This window comes from Lynx canadensis, chromosome F1 (genome assembly GCF_007474595.2).
Source record: "Lynx canadensis isolate LIC74 chromosome F1, mLynCan4.pri.v2, whole genome shotgun sequence".
In the NCBI taxonomy this organism is placed as follows: Eukaryota; Metazoa; Chordata; class Mammalia; order Carnivora; family Felidae; genus Lynx; species Lynx canadensis.
Window position 1 is genome coordinate 18,910,196 of NC_044319.2, and position 16,491 is coordinate 18,926,686.

Below are 16,491 nucleotides of genomic sequence, written 5' to 3' on the forward strand. Positions count from 1 at the left end.
AAAGAATAGATTATTTAGTGCAATGCTTTAGGAGTGGTTCTGTACAATGACAGTGGGAAAGGCTAGATCAGTGTGCCACATCTTTTGGGAGCTTGTTAAAAATACAGATTCCTGGGCACCACCTCAGATCTACTGAATCAGAATCTCCAGGGTGGTACATGGCAATGGCATTGATGAGCTCCTAGCTGATTCTCATGTAGCCAGCCTTTGCTAGTCCTCAGATCAGTGCTGGGGCACTACTGCTCTAGATGATATCTCGAGGGCCCTTCCAGCCCAAGGATCCCATGATCCTGTGGAATGGACACTGGGGAGAAGTGATCGAGACAAGGAGAATTCGTTCATCCCACGCTTATTGCGCATGTAACAGAAACATAACAGTCGTGTGGCTATGATCTCTCACTGAGCAAAAACCTGACCTCCAGGGAAGAGCTGTAGAAATCTACCCCCACCATTACCATCATCCTATAAGGGCAGGATGTTCTTTTTTTTGGGGGGGGGCGGTTCACAGAATAAAAGTACTTCCTTAGATTGTGTTAAGTTTTACATTTAATGAAGTGCTTTTGCACTTGGCATTCACATGATAATAACACGGCAAATATGGTTATTATCCCCATTTCATGAGTGAGAAAACCAAGGCTTAGAAAAGTTTAATTACTTCCTCAGCATCATTTAGCTTGTATGCAGTAGAGCCAGGAAGCCAACCAAATTTTGAAACTCCTAATACAATGCTATTTTAACTATTCCCTAGAGTTACATCATCTGTGGAGTGTGGCTTAAATGTCCCTGTGAAATTGCTGATATTTTTTCATATTTTATCTGTGTAATAATATTATCTCCTGAGGCAAAGAAAGTGCCATCTTCCCTGGTAAAATCTACAGGGAGAAGATCTACAGGGAGAAGGGGAGCTGGACTGTTTGACTTTGTTTTTTTTCCCCCAAGATTCATCTTTCCTTGGTGAAATTTCCCAAAGTGTGCTCCTCAGAACACCAATCCTACAGAAGTTTCCTGAAATGAGTGTTGCTTTGTCACTGAGGTTTGAGAAACACTGCACAACTCTTACTAATCTAGAGATGCACAATGCTTGTGATGTATTAAAGACTGTGGTAGGTTAAATGGTGACCCTACAAAAATATATATTCACTTTCTAATCCTTGGAGCCTGTGAATATTACCTAACATGGCAAAAGATGTGATTAACTTGAGGATCTTGAGAGGAGTTTATCCTGGATTAACTAGGTGGGCTCTAATTTCAGTCACACGTATCTTAATAAGAGAGAAACGGAGATTTCTCTCTCATTCTCTCTCTCTCCTACACACACACACACACACACACACACACACACACAAAGAGGTGATGTAAAGGTGGATCAGGGACAGATCTAAAGATGCTGTCTTTGGGGCACCTGGGTGGTGCGATTGGATAAGCTTCCAACTTCGGCTCAGGTAATGATCTCGCGGTTCATGAGTTTGAGCCCTACGTTAGGTTCTGTGCTGAGAGCTCAGAGCCTGGAGCCCGTTTCAGATTCTGTGTCTCCCTCTCTCTCTGCCCCTCCCCTATGCACACTCTGTCTCTCTCAAAATAAATAAACATTAGAAAAAAAGATACTGTCTCTGAAGATTAGGGTGATGGACACAAGTGAAGAAATGTGGACAACCACCAGAAGCTGGAAGAACTGATTCTCTCCTAGAGCTTATGGAGGGACCATCAACCTGGGGATACTGACTTCAGACTTCTAGGCTCCAGAACTGTGAGAGAATACAAGCCACCAAGTTTGTGGCAATTTGTTACAGCAGCCACAGGAAATTAGCAAAAAGGCCTTGAGGAGTCTTGCTAAGAGTCAACTCCTTTAAGATGTTTAACCCAACATTCCCCAAACTTGGTTGACCATGGCATCTTTTTCCCCATAAGTTTATTAATATCCAAACAGAACTCATATTATACGCAACCCACTTCGGAAAATGCTGCCTGAGGGAAATCTTTTGTTAATTACTAGGGCTCCTACTGCACATCTGGGGACAGAGCTGCTCATAGTTAATGTTCTGACCAAATATGAGCCAGGATCCTGTCCTGCCAACTCTGTAGTAGAGCTAAGACCAGGAGAATATTTAAATAAGACTTTCCTGAAGGCTGGGGATAGCAAAAGAGGAAAGTCAACGGGCTATGAATATAAAACTGGATGATCCTGCCGCCAAAGGACTTTTTGGGTGGGCCACTGGGGTACGCTGTAGGGATATGGTCTTGCCCAGCTCCTAACCACTACCATATCGCTCCAAACATCTATACAAACCCCAATACCCCAGAGCATACTGAAATGTCTCTAGACTTCTCTCTAGAAAGCAAGGCCCGCCTGTGCAAGGAGTCTGTCTGAGATGGCTCTTCTGCAATGCCCAAGACTTGGATGACGGCCTGTGGGCTTCAGTAGAGTAATTGCGCCTGATTACAGGGTACGTTGGCATTACACAAATACGGGAGAAGGCAAGGAGACCCATACTTCCTTTCATCTGGCTCCAGAGGACAGCCTCATCTTCAATACACAGTTCTGTATATTCAAGGACCACATCAAAACAGGAGGCACAAGATCAGTGCAGGTACCCCGACCCAGGAAGCAAATACGCGACTCTTGTTTTGTAGGAGTGACATAAAGAATCACAATAATGGGAAAGATGCGTTTTATTGCATCCCCCACTTCCAGCCTTCCTTCCCTAATATCTACTTGCTGTTATGACTATTATCATTATTTTACACACCTCTTTCACATGAATGCTTGGCTATAAAGCAGCACTTGTTTTGCTTTATTGCCATTTGCCTTATGTAGGCCATTAAGGCTTTACCGCTCAAGCAAGGAGGCTTAATTTTATTTTTAAATAAGAAGGTTCTATGACTTCAAGACATTTATAAACTCCAGCTGGAAGGTGATTCAACCTTTCTGTGGAAGGCAAAAGACCTGGTGTCCTGGTCACTGAGCAACGGGTCACCATGACATTTCAAGAGCCCCTGTCTAAGTTAGCCTGGCTGTAAATTCATAGAAAACACACACACACACACACACACACACGCATGCGCACACATGCACACCAACAAAAGGAACAAGAAAGAAAGATAGCTGCAAGATAGAAAGAATGTTTAGAGAAGACAAAACCTGTGAAGGCCACATGACAGACGGAAAAAAAGTGGCTGCTGGCTCAAGAGGCCAGGTTTCAGAGCAATTACTTAAAGCTAGGCTGCACGCTCCTCACTGACCTGATTCCTCTTGACAAGGAAGGGAGAGGGGCCGGGGAGGGAGGCAGACTTATTGTCTCTACCATGCGGGTGAATACTCTATGAACGCTCCTTTAAGTAGGGAGAATGGTGATGTGAACTCTATTGATATTCATAATGTACCAAAGCCAGCCTCCCATAATAGACTGAAAGCATTCACAAAAGCCCTACCATGAGGCATAGATAGAGGTGTGTGTCTCTTCTTGGGATCTGAATGGAATCCGTTTTTCAAAGAGTGACCTCATGTTCATACCAGGTTATCCTCCCAACTCGTGCTGCCCTGGAAGCTACAGAATTGCTTTATTAATAAGCTAAACAGGTGAGCCGGAGGGGGTTATCTTTAAGGGAGTATGTATAATTCCCCTTCAGTGATGGAAGAGGGAGCCATCGCTTCCTGTCAGGGCAAAGGACGGCAAACCCTCCCCGGGCAGCCTCCACAAGGAAGGAGAATGCATTCCGGGGGTTGGCAGGGTGGTCAGAGGAGGGAGACGTCACTCTGAAGGCTGAGCGGCAGGCAGCACCCTCCCCTCTGGCTGAGCACCCGGCAGCTTTGTGGATCCTCCTCAGAACAGTGACAGCCAGAAACAGGTGAATTGGTACAGATAAAAGAACCCATCCCTACCTCTGGAAGCATGAAAACAGTGTCTGCTAACCTTTCTATGAGGCATTTGCTCCCTTTCCACCATTGTCTCTGCTTTTCTGAAGCCCTGGACAGAGCCAGCTTTGTAAATACCCATGTGCCGATTAAAATGTAAGGATGGCAAGTCCAGCTGTGCCAAAGTCCATCGGTCTGCAATGGGACAGCGACAGGAAACAATTTGAAATCTAATGGACCCCCTTGGGGATCACCTGTCTCTACACATTGTTCCCTGCCATCATCACTGACCCAAAATGGGACCATCTGACGGGGAATGGGCTGTGCAATCCATAGACAGAGTCAGCGCCATATGGAACAGGCATTCCAATTGTCCACTGCAATACATAAAAACGATTCAGGATTCTAACTCTATTTCCCTGGCGATCGAATTTAGCTATCACTGGGCTCGCTATAATCAGATTCTGCCGCTATATTTATTAATATAAGTTGCTAAACATATGGCTCAAGGGATGGATAACAGGACATCAGCCAGGCATAGCAGGAGTATCATTTTCCAGGTCTGCCCCCAGGCACTCAAGGCTGACAGTGTCAAAGAGCCGATGGCTGTTCAGAGCCTAAGAAGAATGGGTCTTCTCAGTCACGGAACCCAATGGTGTATGTAGTTGTTTAGAAGTTACAACCAAAGAGGCCAAGATTATGGGCTCAATCCTAGTGCCAGATAGCTCTGCCTCCCTTTATTCATCCACCCTTTTAGTGAACACATAGTATGTACCATGCCAGTGTTATGACTTGATGATACCGAGCTGAGCAAATCATGGCCAATATACCTGTCTAGAAAGCCACTCAGTCTAACATGGGAGAAAACCCAGAAAACAGAAATTTCACCCTAGTGTAGTTTGTGCTGTAAAATAAATGGGCACAGACTCATGTGTTTGGGAGCCCAGAAGTGGGAACAACTAAAATTTAGTGTTTCCCATTATTTGTACAGAACTTTTCAGTTTATAATTTCTAAGCCTGACACAAAACTTAGAAGCAGAGGTACCTTCTCTTCCCAAGGGAAGGGGTTGAAATCAGAGACGCAATTAGCCAAGGTCATATGGCAGGCATGGGGAAAACACACTGCTCACCTGAGCCTTGCTGTCTGGTCTACGAACACAACTTACCTGTAGCACTGAGAGCCTGCTGGCAGATCAGGGAAGTCCCCTGTCAGGACCTGAAGTTCAGATCCCTCACTGACGACCTGCAGCAGCATCTTCACAGACTAAGAAAGTCTATGCATTAATTATCTGGATTGTGGCCCTCATTATTTATGGTTCACCATGGTGCGCGGAACCCAGAATCACAGGAGATGCATTGAGAAGAAGAAGTACAGTTGCAAGACTGGCAGATAACCACACCTGTGTATGTGTCTCCTCCTGCAACTCCACACACGGGGCAATAAAAGGATGTCTTTAAGGCTGCACACAGTCATAAGGGTCAAGAGAAAAACAAATGGGGAAACGGGCACAAAATTTTCATGCTGGAGAATAGTTGAACAAATGGTAGTAAACTTAGCATGTCGGAGGAGGCCAAACCCAAAGCCCACAGTGAGAAAAGCAGGCAGGTCTGTACCCGGGGAAGCCCAGCAAAGCCCAGGAATTGTGAGCCACAATACCTCTGGAAGTGAGAGTGAGGGCAGGGCTGAAAGTATTTGTTAAATGTCTACGTGGGAAGCAGATAGGTTCCCAGATACCCTCTATTAGTCTGCAAAGCTAGGTGGCTGTCAGATGCGGAGTTTCTGAAGAGGGACTTGGGCTCCGGGACATGAGACCCAGCGCAGGCAGCTGCATGTACAGAAAACAGTGGACTGAATGGGAAGTTGGCACAGTGCACCGGAGAACCTGGGCCCCTGGACCCCTGAGACGAGACACTAAAGCAGCCCAAGACATATACTCGTTGGAGGCTCTACAGTGAAATGTCCAGCAGATTACTTACCATGAAGCCCCCTTGTGTGCAAGCCAGCTGCAAACACACAGAGCATCCAATGAGCATTTCGATTCCTCACTGTAATATATCGCGAGACATTAGAGGAAAGCCTCACGAAAGAAAGAGACCACAGCAAACAGGAAAAAAAAAATGTAGAGACAAAGCAGGAAGCAAAAAAAGATTTTCAAGAAGAAATTTTGGGAGTGCGTGGGTGGCTCGGTTGGTTAAGCATCCCACTTTGGCTCAGGTCATGATCTCATGGTTTGTGAGTTTGAGTTCCGTGTTGGGCTCTGTGCTGGCAGCTTGGGGCCTGGAGCCTGCTTCGGATCCTTAGTCTCTCTCTCTCCCTTCCTCCCCTGCTTGTGCTTTCTCTCTCTCTCAAAAATAAATAAAAATACTTCAGAAGAAAAAAGAAAACTTTTATAATTGCTTCAGAAAGATGAGAAAATACAGCACATACATATTAATAAGAGTTGACATGTGCTGAGCATGTTCAATGTGCTAGCCCTGCTCCAAGTGCTTTGTTAGTAACTTACTGAGTCCTTGCAATAACCCTACAGGAAGCCTGTGGCGTTATTATCCCCATTTTACAGCTGAGGAAACTGAGGGTTTCAGTCCACTTGTTGAACGTCCCCCTGCTGGTTGAGCTGCTGAGCCGCATTTTGTACCCAGTCTGCCTCTTCTGCTTGTTAAGCTCAACTGCCCCACAAGGTAGGGGCAAAACTTGAACTTCTGTAATGGCAAAGAGACATTATGGATAGATATGAAAGCAGCCAACGAGGTTCACAAACTAGTGGAAGGGACAGGGAATCACAGGGTCCAGGCACATAAGTGCATGCGAGTAACCTACAACAGGCATGAGTTAAAAGGACGAAGGCTCTGCTAAGACTTGAGCCTAGCTTACCTCCTGTGGGGCAGCATTTCCTCTGTAAATCCGGCTTAGCCACAATTGTGATCAACACCAGAAGAACCTCTATTTCCCCAGTCTCTGCCACAATCTCTGCTGGGTGCTGTCAGTCGGCACCATCCAAAGAACAGAACTGTGAGGACTGGGGGGCATTTCTCCCACCAAAAGTCACAGTCCTTTCCCTTCCATTGTGGCTATCTTATTTCTAACTTTCTGCCTTCTCTAGTCTAAAAATACAGGTAGGCAAAAACATCAGTAGCTGTTGTGGAGGAACCTCTTTCTCTGGCTTCAAGCCTCCAAAGGAGGGACTGCCATTTGAATAAGCTTCCTGGCCTCTGCTCCTCTGGGAAGAAGAATAACTTCTTATTGATGCGTTTGGGAGAAGGAACTGAGCCTGGACTTTTCTCTCTTTGTGCAGCCTGCTCGCCGGGAAGACTCCTACTCTCTGTTTTTCCATGGGGTAAACTGGGAAGGCTGTTAATTTCTGACTCAGCCTAAGTGGGCAGGTTTATTCTGAAGTGTGTCAATAAGCCATCTACCCAAAGATCTAAGACACACCCTCCGACCTAGCTCTTTTCAGCAATAAAACTGCCATTTATTTTATTTTAGTTTAGTTTAGTTTAGTTTAGTTTAGTTTTTGTTTATTATTGAGAGAGAGAGAGCATGAGCATGGATGGGAGGGGCAGAGAGAGGGAGACACAGAATCCGAAGCAGGCTCCAGGCTCTGAGCTGTCGGCACAGAGCCCGACACGGGGCTCGAACTCACAAACCGCGAGATCATGACCTGAGCCAAAGTCGGATGCTCCCCCAAATGAACCACCCAGGCGCCCCTAAAACTGCATTTTGAACTCCCTCTGCCTGCTGTTCCCTCATAGCTCAGCAGTATCACACGTCTCCCACTCAGCTATGTGCTGTTGGCTCCTAGAACACACACCAAGCTGTTCCAGTCTCTGGGCCTCTGGGCCTGCTATCTCCTTTGCTTTCACTGGTTGGAACTCACTTCTTACAATTCTTTCTCTGACTGATTCCTTACTTTTCAGTTCTCTCAGTGAGGTCTTCCCACATCGTTTTAACTACAGTAGGCCCATCTCTGCTCATTTTTCCTCAGTCGTGGCTCCCTGTTTGTTGTCCTTATGGCACTAATCACAACTTTTATTCTTAAATATTTATGGATGTATTATATCTTCCCTATGTGATGGAAACCTCCATGGGACAAGGGCTTTATTTTGTTCTAAATCGTGCCTGCAGCACCAACCATCATGCCTTGCACATAGCAAGTCCCTTAATAAACAGTTGTTGAATCAATTAATGAAGTTAGTGGTTTCCACAAAGAAGTTCATGCTTTCTACATGTTGAGGTGTTAAAACGTGGAATAGCTCTGTTGTTAATATCACTAAATAGTTCAACAAGTAATACTTCTTCCTATTTCCTCTGTTTCCTTAGTTTACCTTATGCTGATGGCACTGGGGCTTCCCGGCCTACGATGTGTCCTTGGTTCTTGCCAGGGACATTCTGACTTAGCTACCTGCTTTCTTCAACCTGCAACATGAGTCCATATGCAGACTGTACTAGCTTCTACACAATTCAGCCACAAGTTAGTTATTATTTACCACATCATTCCATTCAAATCTATGTGTTTTTTCCCCCTATTTTACTCCTTTCTTCCTGTGTCTCCTCTGTCTCTTTGTCCAAAGGGAATTAGTGCCTCCTCTTTAATCAGGGATTTTTTTTCCCTTAGGATTTCTCCTTCATGGATTCATAGCACTGGCATTTAAAAATTAATATCTGTACATCTTCAAAGATTTTAAAAAATCATGAAGACACCACACTTATGTTTTAACAGAAATAATCTTCAGCCACAGTATAGATGGCATCCCTGGAATTTTGAACCACAGCTCTAGGAAGACTCTATGCTATCTCTTAAAGGGCTGAGTGAAACTCTGGAGTTGGAAGGAACTAGTGAGGTCAAAGGGCTCCCTCTGGAGCCAGAAACTCTCTAGGACCATCTGTCTTAGATGGTCCTGCCAGGACAAGGGCAAGGGACAAAGCAAATCATGAGAGGTTTGGTTCTCATGAGATTGGAGTTTGGCCGAACTATACTTGACCTGTAAGGTCCTTAGGTAGTTCAAAGTCATTCTTAGACTTTTCCAGAACTAGTATGAGATATAAAGTTTATACAGGTTTTGCCCATAATGACTAATTGTCTTAAAAGCCTTCTGCTTATGAATCAGAGCCATATATGTGTGTGTGTGTGTGTGTATATATATATATGAATATACTCATGAATATATATATATGAATATACTCATGAATACATATATATATGAATATACTCATGAATACATATATATGAATATACTCATGCAATACATACATATATATACATATATATATATATATATGAAAACCTATTTAAGGCAGAGTTGTAAATGGTTTTCGAAAATAGAAAATTATATATCTAATTGCAAGCAATGTTCCAAATTAGAATATACTTAATTTGGATATTTTCTTTGATCTTTCCTTCCTAAGAAGAGTGGTCTGGGGAACAGGCTGTTTTCATAGACTTTTCTGGATTTCAGTTTCAATTCTTCTTAGCCTGAGCTTCCTCGGACCTGGGAAATCCAGAGTCTTAAATAGGTGTATTTAGAAGAGTACTCTATTTAATACATAAATGGGCCCATATGGCTACATCTAGTGATGCCCAAGTAGCCCAAGGAAGTCCTCAATTACTGGCTGCATTCATGCTCTACACTTGGAAGAATATGTAGCAAGATAAGTACATTCAATTATTTTTTCCCCTATTTTACCTTAATTTTTTATTTCTTCATCCTACTATCTGATGAACAGAGCATATTTCTATTATGTCCAGTATTATAGACAGGCAAAGGCAATATTTACATTGTCTTATGTATTATTATATATGTGTACATATGCATATATATATGTACATATCTATATGTGTGTGTGTGTGTGTGTGTGTGTGTAAAAGAGAGAGAGAATCATATAATAATTGCATAGGTCCAATAAAACATCCTTGTTGTCACAGCTTGACCTAAAAAATACTTTGTTTCCATTTATGAGGACTCATTCATTGTCTCCTGGTTATAAATGTGGTTGGAAAATGTTCTGTGATGAGAGATACATGCTTATAGAAATCAAATCTTGAAAGGAGAAGGTATGTCTGATGACATGCTTAAGCCAAAGCTGTTGCTAGAGACACCTGAGTCTCTGTGAATAAAGTATTGATCAGAAACACAGAAATTGAAGGGTTTCTCAAGAAAAAAAGGTGTGTGTGGGGGGGGGTAGAGAGCAGGGTGGGGGGAGAGAGAGAAAGAACTATTGCACTCATGGGGGAAGCAGGCTTAAGGCTCTGTATGGCTTTTCTTACTCTTTCTGTGTCAGCCTAGCTAGAAGAGAGAAGACCAGGGGCATCAGAAAGAATAGAGCCGAGACCTGGAATTTAAAGGCCAAGTGAAATCTGTCCCTCTAAATCAAAGAAGTTGGGTAGCTGGTAATAAATAGCTAGAGACACAATCCAGACTCAGCAGTCTGCCCTTCCTCACCCACTCTGGTGAAACTCCCCAAGGAGTGAGATTCATGTACCCCCATTCCTGGTATACGCCATATGCCCTAGGCCTTCTCAGAGTAGTGCCAGATTCTAACTGGCATACTACGTAAAGCAGGACCTCAGAAGAAATATCATCCCCTAAGAGATAAAGAGAATGTCTCAGACCTTGGCTCAGTAGTAAAATCTCTTCGACTGCGGTCCATTTATACCACCCTTCTTCACTATGAGATGCAGTGTGGCAGGGTAGAAGAGGTAGAGAGGGCACAGAGGTAGAAGAGGTTAGAGAGGGTTGCAACTGAGCCTAGCACCTGGCTCTAAACCCGCAACAGTATGAATAGACCAATAATAATGGGGACAAAGGCAAAATGTCCCGGGGTCTCTGGCAGCCGAGCACCCCTCAGAGAGGCTGGTGGGGCAAAAAGGGTCCAGAGGCATGAGCAGTTCTGAACAGCAGCAGCACGAGGGGATCTGGAGTTCATAACAAAGGAAGAAGGTAATTTTAATCAAGGTATGAGGATAAGACGAGAATTAGATTACCATAATTTGCAAGAAATATTCTATAAGAGCTTGTTCTTTTGATTAGGTACATCATCAATAAATTACAAGTTGATAGTATAAAGTTTCTATATAAATGTCGCAATAAATATATGTTTATTTTCTTCTAAGGAAAAATGGCCAGGATGTAAGTAGTTACGCCTTGCAATGTTCCTGGTGCATAGTAGGTCTACTAAATATGCGTTGAATTAATGAATTACTGAATGAATAAACTATAGTCCATATTTTTAACTTTGTGGTTTTATAGTACTCATTTGCTTCCAGTGGCTGCATCCCTATTTGTAAGCAAAGTGCCAATGAAAAGAAATTGAACAATTCTGAAGTATTAGTAAATACCTACTGGGAAGGGGTTTGTGAGCTTATTTGTTTTGTGTCTGTGTTTGTTTTAATAAGGAATTAACTACCCATAGAGTGTATAAATGTTTGTACTGTTACTCTAGATGATTCAGGAGAGTCAAAGAAAACCCATTTCGGAAGTACTATCTTCTTTACTTGGAATTTATCTTGGTCTTTGGCACATTTTCTCAGATTTAGAACTCTGAAACAGTGAAACTCTCTTTATGATTCTAATGTCCCTGACTCATAAGTCACAGGAGAACTAATGACTTCACACTTTCAACTTTTCTAAAGCATTTAAGGGAATATTCATCGTCCAACATCAGACGAATGGACAAGTCCAGTGGGTTTTGGGAACCACCTCCTCACTGACAGTGATGGACTTTGCTTCTAGCCAAGAAGAGAACATAGGGGGCTGACACAGACTTTCTATTTTTTACTCTAATGAATGCTATTTTCATTTGCTTTAGAGAGCCAGTCCCTAAGAAGACTAGTGACAAGATGAAGGTTCACTGGTTTCCTTTTTCCCTGACAGGTTCAAAAGTGTGGTGCAGGTGGCAAATTAGACTTGGCTTCCCATTAATTGGTAGGAAGAAACTTTTCTCCTGCTGTTCAGATTGTCATTGGATCCTTTAGCACACATGGAGGTTTTGTGGAATTATTATTGTATTTATCATTGCTGCTGCTAATGCTGTAGGCAATTTTTCTGAGAAAATCATGAAGGGCTGATGTCAATTAGAAGCCCCTGTGAGTAAATGTCTTAAAGTAACTAGAAAGTTGAGGTACCTATTTGCTGCTGTGTGAGCAGCAAACCAACTGACATAAACTCTCAGCTCTGGGTTTGGTAAAGAACTTATCCTGTGATTGTCTTTAAAGACTCTGAGAAAATAACAACAACAAAATAATAATATTGAGATGACAATGATTATGATGTGTTTTTACTTATCAAACTTCTACCGTGTGCAGGCAACATACAGTGTTTTATCTTTATTTGGTAATTTAAGCTACACAGCTACTCTAAGAGATGATTATTTTTTGAGCCCCGGAGAAGTAAGGGATTGGCCCAGCTTCACACAGCTTGTAAGTGGTAAAGCCATTATTCAATCCCAGTTTATAACTGGAAGGACTACAAAAACGCAAACCACTAGGATGAGAAGCGGTAAATCCTTCCTTCCTAGGACATTCCAGCAAACAGAGCAAAGACTGCCATGGTGAGACTGGACAGGATTTAATACCAAAGAAGACAAGTAGAGGAAGAACAGAAGAGGAGAGTGTGTCTTTCTAAAACCTGGTGGTCTTTTCCATGGAATTCAGGGAAGATTCTTCTGACAGACCAGCCCTAGATATGTTATGGAATAAGAAGGACACATGTGTAAGCACTGAACACTGTGATGGCTTTGGGATGTGCTAACCTGGTAAGCTAACCTACACTCCTCCAAACTCCCTTTCTAGTATGTTTCTGATCAGGGTGGGCTACATGGGAGATTCTTTCATGAGAATCAGAGTGTCAAAGCGAGAAGGTAGCCATTTTGTAATATGCACACAGATTTCCCCAGTTTTAAATTAAGCATTAGTCTAGGATGCTCCAGTGAAGGAGTTTTTGGCTGCAATTAAAGTCCCAAATCAGTTGATTTTGAGTTAATCAAAAGAGATGATCCTTGATGGGCCTGACTTAATCAGGTAGAAGCCCTTTAAGAGGGACTAGGCCCTCCTGGAACAGAAAAGATTCAAGCAATAGAAGAGAAGGTAAACTGTAAATATTTCTACGTTCTGAGGTCTCTATGCTTTCCTTATTGTTGCAGATCTGCTGACTCACCTCATTGGCATGAAGCAGCAGCTGGGGCTGCTGCTGCTCTTTCCTTCCTGACTGTCTGCCCCTGCGGACTGCGGGATTATGAAGCCTGCTCCTGCAACTGCATAAGTGTGCTCCTTGTAGCAAATCTCGCTCTCTCTTTCGCTCTCTCTCAGCCCCCTCTCTCTCTCTCTCTCTCTCTCTCTCACACACACACACACACAACACACACACACCTCCTACCATCTCCCACTGGTTTTCTCCTCTGGTACTGAGGGACAGAAGAACCAGAGCACATCTGGACACCAGCGCTATTCAACAGTAAATAAGCTTATATAAGAAATTGTCTCTCCAGGAGAAGAGGAAGACACTGGTTGGCACAGCATTCTAGGCAAAGGAAGAAGCAGGAAAAGTTAATACAAAGCCACATCCAACAGGTAGGAAGGGGTGTACTTTTCATGGAACAACACACTGTATTAGTCTACTTGGGCTGTCAGAAAACAAACAAACAGAAAACACAGGACTGGGTGACTTAAATAAGAAAGCTCATTTTTCTCACAGTTCTGGAGGCTGGAAGTCCCAAGATCAAGTTCCCAGCACGGTGGTTTCAAGTAGGGGCCTCTCTTTCTGGTTTGCAGGTAGCTGTCTTCTGTGTCCTCACATGGCCTTTCCTCTGTGTGTGCAGAGACAGAGAACGCCTAGGTAGCTCTTCCCCTTCTTATAAAGACACTAACCTTATTAAATTAGGGTCCCACAATTATAAACCTCATTTATAAGAGGTTTGTGGAATTTGAGAAACTTAACAGATGAACATAGAGGAAGGGTAGGAAAATAAGACGAAAACAGAGACAGAGGCAAACCAATAAGGATTCTCACATACAGAAAGCAAACTGAGGGTTGATGGGGTGGGGCTGGGGAAATGGGTGACAGGCATGAAGGAGGGCATTGTCGGGATGAGCCCTGGGTGTCAATGTAAGTGATGAATCACTGGATTCTACTCCTGAAGCCAAGACTACACAGTATATTAACTAACTTGAGAATTAAAAAAAGAGGTTAATTACCTCCCCAAGTCCCTATTTGCCATATAGGAGCACTGGGAGTTAAGGCTTCAACCTATCATTTGGAAGGACATAATTCAGTCCGTAACATACATCTAGTGAACAAAAGAAGAAAATGTTTCCAAAACTAAGGAAATTGAAGGTTGGCCATTCCTCCTAAAGAATTGGCTACTTATTGGTAGAAAGAAGAATTCTTCTATTGTTCAGGTTGTCACTGGGTACCTCAGCACATTTTTTAATCCAACTTTCCTTTTGCCCTCTGCCAGATTCTATCACAATACTGACTCCTTCACTGTTTTCCAAAAAAAAAAAAAAAAAAAAAAAAAAAAAAAAAAAAAAAAAGAAAGGAAGAAAGAAAAAGAAAGTCCAGTCATAATTTGTTTATAGATGTTACTGAAGAATCATAAGAGAAACAGTAAAGGACAGTTTACACAACACACTCCAGAGCAAAATATTTCAAATCCTCTCACCAGATATAACTCTCCAATATTCTTACTATAGTTCTTACACCAAATTCCCACACACAAAGTCAGTCTTTTGTTCCTCTATCGTCTCAAGTAATTCTGCCCCTAACCTGCCCTAATCAGGCTATTGCTATTTCATATAAAGAAATTTGAGGTCTCAACCCACCAAACCAAGTGATTTATCAAGCAACACACAGTGGTCTCCCTCAGAGAAGTTCTAGTAAAACATACTTTTCTCCATCTTGCTTCAAGAATAAAAGCACTGTTAAAGGAATTTGATGCCTGTGCAATACAGGGACACTCGGTCCAAAAGACACTTCCGAGTAAAGGACTGTGGCGCATCAGTTGGTTAGTCATCGATGGAGTGGAGCCTGATTCGGGATGGACACACGTACAGAGGGAGGCAGGCCTCAAGTGACCAAAGATATTATTTTCCCACAAGCCAGACGCGGCAAACCTACTATCATTATAGTCATCTGCTCCTGATCACTGGGGAGAAACAGGCACTGTCTTGACAGCCTGTTGGGACAGTTGGGCTCACGGAATATAGGGCAGCTCCCCCTGAAGGAATTCTCTCTGCTGCTCATAAAATGGCTAATTTAACACAGCATCAAATTAATAATGGAACGTAACTTTGCCACGGCACTGAATGCCTCACATTTGTTTGCCGCACTGTTGAGACATGCCCTCCCTACACCCTTCCCTCATCTCATTACACAAGTGCCTCTTTCTGGAACTCACTGAGAATCGTTCCCTGTGGAACTCTTATACTTGGGTGCCTGACAAATGTTTCAGCAATTCAGTTTGGAGAGGCACATGGTATAACAGGAGGACTCTGGGGATAACGTTGTGTGAATGTGCTTTGTTAAGGTTAAGATAACACATACGTGTAAATTTTTCTCTAATGAGTCAGGGGCCCGAAGTACTTGTATCCATTCTAATGACCTTCAGCAAGTCCCTTTACCTTTAGAGAATTCAGTTTCCTTATTTTCGAAACTGTAGTATTTAACTAGATGCTGTCTAAGGTCCATTCTGGATCAATAACGCCCTTTGTCATCATGATGACTTGAACTTTATGGCACACCCAGGGCCCTCCTCTACTCCTCTTATATATACTACCTCATTTGGCCATCAAAACAATCCTATCAAAATAGTACATCATCCCCATTCTTAACATTAAAAACACCGAGGCACAATGACGTTAAGTAGCTTGTCCAAAGTCATGCAGCAGAAAGGGCTGAGCTACAATTTTAACCCAAATAAATGTGCTTCTAGTACCCATACTCAGCCACCGTACTATACCGCTACCATGAGTACGTTTTAATGATACATTCTATAAAAACAAAACCAGATTAAAAAACCCACAAAACCTTTGAATGGGCCAACACAACAACATCAGTAGGCATAGCCAGTAATAAAGTGGAATTTTTTTAAACGGTGGTGGCAGATCTTTCATAATCCATTTATGTTCTTGCCCAGGCTTCTTAGGACTAACATGGGATACTTGGACCGGGGTTAACAGCACAAACCCATGTAGTGAAACAGCAAAGCTAACTGGCTTACCCAGGACTGAAATCTTGACACTTGATCATTTGGAAATGTTCCACTTCCCAAGGTTTGACAGATATTTACTCCTGCTATGCCTATAGAACCAGGCTATAAGATCGCCAGCACTGTCTGCTTGGATTGTCTGTGCATGGGCAAATGGGATCTTGCCACATCTTCACCTTGGGAACCTTCCCAAAGGGCAAAACAAAATTCCAAAGAGGCAGCCTTTCACTTAGTATGTAGAGATGGCTAAGATGAAAGTAGGTTAGCTCTGACTGCTACACAGCTGAGCATATTTTCCATACCTTGAATGGCCTTCCCCATCTTCTCACTCACCCCAAACCTTCTCAACCCTCCAGAATGGCCATCCACATTGGTTTATCCTTCTTTGAACTCATGTTTTACCGTTAACTCTGCATCAGAGTTCGGTGCCCGATTATGA

General features: G+C 43.0%; 1 long non-coding RNA gene across 2 annotated transcripts in view; it reads right to left on the reverse strand.

Moving 5' to 3' along the window:
* LOC115505042 overlaps positions 1-16,491 on the reverse strand; it is a 340,353-nt gene that overhangs the window by 14,061 nt on the left and 309,801 nt on the right. The window lies entirely within an intron of this gene.